Raw genomic sequence first — 5,160 nt, forward strand, 5'->3', positions numbered from 1 at the left:
TTCGTGTGGAAGCCGGCCGCCTCGTTGGAAAGTGGCTTGAAGTAGGGAAATGGATAGGCCGGCGATGGTGGCCCAGACGCGGGACTTGGACTTCCCTGTCCGCGGCATCGTCTCGGGCTGCCGGCCTCGGCCCCGTGCGCAGGGCAGTCGGGGGCAGAGAGTGTGGGGAGCGGCTGGTTAAGGGGCTGCCCTCTCCGCCCAGGGTGGTGGCCGTGGGGCTAGAGACGACGGAAGGAATCAGACGTCAGAAAGTGACAGGACTTAGCAATAGGTTGGGTTCAGGGAAGGGGAAGAATTCTCCAAACTGTGAGCAGTTTGATTCTTTTGAGATAGAAAACGAAGGGCTCCCTCCTGCCTCTTCCGAGACCTGCAGGTTCCGGCACACGGTTCGCCAGGCCCTTCATGCTGGAACCGGTGCCAGCGTCTCCCTCGCCCTTCATGCTGGAACCGGTGCCAGCGTCTCCCCCGCTGCTCCCGCGGTGCCTCTCGGGGTTCCTCCTCCTCCTCCACCTGCAGCATCGCCTCCTCCAGGAAGTCTCCCGTCTCCCCGCACTAGTCCGGGTCTCACTTGTCTTTCCTGGTAGCCTATCAGCCAGTGGTTCTCAACCTTCCTAATGCCGCGACCCTTTAATACAGTTCCTCATGGTGTGGTGGCCCCCAATTTCATTGTTACAAATTGAACATAATTAAAGCATAGTGATTAACCACAAAAACAGTATGTAATTATATATGTGTTTTGCGATGGTCTTAGGCGACCCGTTGGACCCCCAAAGGGGTCGCGACCCACAGGTTGAGAACCGCTGCGAAGCCTTTGTGAAGGCAGAAACCCCACCAAACTTATCGCTGTATATCTCAGCACCCCGAGCACGTTTCTTTTATGTGGTAAACAGTATTGAAATATTTGTTGAATGAATGAACAGCAAGGTTTTCGCCCTGAATGTGACAAAAATTGGTGGAGCCAGTAGCCGGAAATGGTGTGTTGGTGGGAGGGTGCTAGTTTGGGGAGAAGAAGGTGGGTTCCGTTTAAGGTGACAACTGGATGTACACACATTGAAGATATTGGGTTGACGTTAGACGATGAGGGTAGAGGAAGATGTTAATTAGGCCTGTGGTGACTTACATGAGATCTCTGACAAAGGCAGTGTAAAAAGAATACAAGCTTTTTTTTTTTCTAAGAATGAAAAAAAGCATGAGTTTTGATATATATTACCTATGTGGTCTTTAACAAGTTACTGATTCTCAGGTTCAGTTCCTCATCTATAAAACACAAGATCTACTTTTCCAGATTGCTTTAAGGATAAGAGGAGCTGAATATAAAGTGTGAAGTTTGCATTGTTGTATTATTATTCAACCAAAAGACAGCCATATATTAAGTATTCATAAACATATACTGTAGTAAATGAGAGAAATAACATTAAATTATTTTCACACAAAAATAGGAGATTGCCTGAAACAAAATGGAAGAAAAATAGACAAGGGAAAAGGTGGAAAAGAAAACATGACTGAAGGAAAAAGTGAGGTACTTGGAGGGCAGTGGTGTCTCAGAGAATGGAAATGAAGATACTAAAGGGGTGCTCGCTTCGGCTGCACATATACTAAAATTGGAACGATAGAAGATTAGCATGGCCCCTGCGCAAGGATGACACACAAATTCGTGAAGCGTTCTATATTTAAAAAAAAAAAAAAAAAAGGATACTAAAGGGGCTCCTGGAAAGAGATGGGAAAAGAGACAAGAATATGAAGATTATCCTGTCCATCCCCATTTCCCCAAAAAACATTACAGTACACTTCCAAGGACACAAAGTTTTCATGCTTTGGTAGGGAGCAAAAACAATTTTCTTTACAAAACCCAAACACCATCATATTCACAGATTGATTTTCCTAATTCTATCTTTGTGAGTTTCAAAATCTGATTAATGGAACATAGTAACAGAAGCAGCTCCCGAACATATAGTTTAGGGGCTGCCCTGAATGAAAAAAAGGGTCTGTAAAACATACACCCAGTTTATTCCACAGCAAGGGATATAAAGGCATGGGATTGGTTTGTTGTGATAGACAATAACTAAATAATTCTGAGCATTTGGCAATCCTTTACATGTTACATATTTAAATCACTAGATTGCTTATGTTTTCTTGCCTCTCAATTGGTCAAACATTGAAGATAAACTGAAAAATACTAGGCGTTTTAAGAACCTTTTTTGTCTTTTTCTATTAGCTGCTCATGAGCCTCTTTCCAGTTACCGTTCATGTGAGAAGGAAAAGAGGAGAAGGTGGTTTAAGCCAGAGTTTTTCAAACATGAGAAATTGTGACCCACTGAGACACCTCTGCCGCTCCCAAGGGATTCACGGGAGTCCAGGCCAGGGAACATGGCCTTAAAAGTTACATGCTAACTTCAGAGTATAATGTGACACCCATTCAATTGTAAACTTAAACATAAGATCACTCAAAAATATAAGGTGCTCATCTAGATCATCCAAAATATGCTAATATGCTTATATTATACAACTTAAAGCTCTAAGTTTTAAAATTCTCATGGAAGCCTCATAGCACCTTGGAAATACAAGACCCCCAGAGGGGAACAGACCACAGATTTGAGAAACTCAACCTTCATATGGAAGATGTTAAGTGAGGAGAGAATGAGAAAAGAGAAATTGGAAAGTAGGTCCTCCCAGACTCCCCCAACTAACCCAGACTTTTCCTGGGGTTTCTAATTCTGTTTTTGACCCTTCGTATACTTCCTTCACATCCTGTTTCTGATGACATGATACTAGTCATAAAATATTGCCTTGGAAGCACAGCAGTTTTGACACTATATATCTTCCTGTGTGTGATTATAGGTGAAAGATGTGTCCAGGGAGCAGGGGCAAACTGTGGGGGCAAGATTTAGGGTTAAGAGAAAAGGAATACAGATATTTTAAAGTTACCAGAAGAGAGAGGGAAAAGAGTCTGTTTCTGAAGTTCTGGACTAAGCCATACTACACTTTATGTTTTCATCAATAAATGAAACTTTAAAAAAAAATCAGTTGCTGTTTTGTATTTCTAGAAGGCAAGACATAAATTCATTTTGAAGCAGTCTTCCTTTTCTGAAGGATATCACCAGAATGGGCTGTCTAGACATACATAAAAGAAATAGTCACTTTTATCCTAAAGATAATTGTGAAATGACCGTTAACCAAAATTCAGATGTTTCAGACTGAGTTGCTGGAGTTAATTTATGTATTAGTAATATAAATTACGTCTTTCGCAGGAATGTGCCCTTGAAGGAAAACAGAGATCATTTCTTTCTCTTAAAATGAGAATATAGACTGGAATGTTTCTTAAAATCCTTGTTTTTAGGAAAACCTATGTATGTTTTTATCCAAGTGTTTGCTCACAGGTGTTCACAAAGCTGGAGCCACCCTCAAGAGTGAATGCTAATCTTATCTTCACTCACGTAAGTCCACAGATTGGCCTGAATCACTGGCATCTCACAAAGTGGTGTTACATAAAAGCCAAATTATCCCAAGTCTGGAAAGTATCAGTAACTCCTGGGATTGCATCAAGCAGGCCAAAGTGAAGGTGAGTTTTCCCCCCTAAGGAAAAGATAGCCCCTCAGTCGGATACTCTAGAAATAAGCAGGCCTTGAACTGGAAAGGAAAGATGCTCTTTGGTCCCATGCCTGGTGCCAGCATTAGGATTCCCAGACGTGGCGGTCTGGAGATTCCTGGTGAGGAAAGCGGGCAGGCTGAGCTGGCTGCCTTACCCGGAATCTGAAGTATGGCCGCGTCTAGTGGCAACTGTGGACTACCCTCTGTTTTTAAGGCCTGTGCCTCTGTGTCTTGTTAAATAGCCTGGACTAAGCTGAGCTTGGAGAATAAAGTGAGGAGATCTATGTTCATTGGGATGGGGCCATGTTGCAGTAGGCGGTGGCAAAGTTCAAGAGTAACAGTGGTTAGGAGCAAGGACGGCTGGCAAAAGCAATAGTAATTTCCAGAGAGGTTCTGTGGCACACTTAACCATTCCTTAGTGATTCCTCAAAGTCCTTTGTAGGAGAACTCCTTTGCCATATTGGCTGCTAAGAACTGAGGACACACAGGTGCAGTCTGCCAGATCGGCCCAAGGGAACCATAATATTACTTAGAAAAGTCCTGCTGCTTCTTATAGTTATCAGGAGGGCAAAAGTTCTTAACTGAGGCTCATGTTCAAAGAAACAAATGACTTCACATTTGTAATTACTTGGCTCTACAATTTGCTAGGGACTAAAGAACAAAAAGAGCAATAAAAGGAAATCTGCCCATTGAATCCTGCTACCTCGCCCACCAAAATAGCTTTCTCTCCAATGAAAGACTGTTCCGCCCACTCCTCTTAAATGGTTCTTTCTTCAATTATGATATGATAGTTTCCTCGTGTATGTTTTAGCTCAGTGCTCAGCCAAAACCTCAAGATCGTTCTGCAGAACTCGATTGTTCTCTCTCCGTGTAGCTCCATCCTTTCTGGTTCTCTGCCCTGAAAATGTTTGCCACCTTGGCCTCCCTAAACTCCAAACTCTTCTCAATGCAGTGAGGTTGTCAGGCTTTGTTTGGGTTTGCTCTCTCTACAAAGCGGCCTGAAAACTAGACAGTACTCTGAGGATACACTTCATTTGTTTCCCTTCTCTCAGGGATCATCATCCAGTGCTACCCGTTATCCAATATCTGATAACTGTTGCTTCATATATTATGTCCAGTTTTCTGGATGATTAAGGCAGGAGGGTAAATTTCATTCCTGTTATACCATCATGGCCAGAGTGTAAGTTTTCCCAATCAGTTTTATAAATTGTTTATTTATAAATCTGTCTTTCAGTGAGATTGTGTGGGTGCTTTTGAAAAATATCTTAATTATTTCTGCTATATCAAATGTATTTTGCCTTCATAGAATTCTAGGTTTACAGTGAAGTCTTTTATCAGTCTGACTGCTGTTTCATAGGTAATCTGTTTTTTTCTCCCATCTCTGATATCTTTTACAATGTTCTCTTTATCCTTGATGTTTTATAAATATCACTATGATGTGCCATAGCATGTGCTTATTTTAGTACTAAAAGCTTACTTTTAATATTTGAGGACTAATGTCATTCATCAATACTTTAAAAATCTTATCTGTTTTCAAACTGTTTTATCATCATTCTCTTTATTTTCTTTTAC

The 5,160-nt window shown here is 41.9% G+C and overlaps 1 non-coding gene across 1 annotated transcript; it reads left to right on the forward strand.

Moving 5' to 3' along the window:
• The first annotated feature begins 1,571 nt into the window (after positions 1-1,571).
• On the forward strand, positions 1,572-1,674 carry LOC111828127. Its single transcript, XR_002831918.1, has one exon. It is a non-coding gene; the product is annotated as a U6 spliceosomal RNA (small nuclear RNA).
• Positions 1,675-5,160: the final 3,486 nt, after the last annotated feature.

This window comes from Myotis lucifugus, unplaced genomic scaffold (genome assembly GCF_000147115.1).
Source record: "Myotis lucifugus unplaced genomic scaffold, Myoluc2.0 scaffold_285, whole genome shotgun sequence".
Classification (NCBI taxonomy): Eukaryota; Metazoa; Chordata; class Mammalia; order Chiroptera; family Vespertilionidae; genus Myotis; species Myotis lucifugus.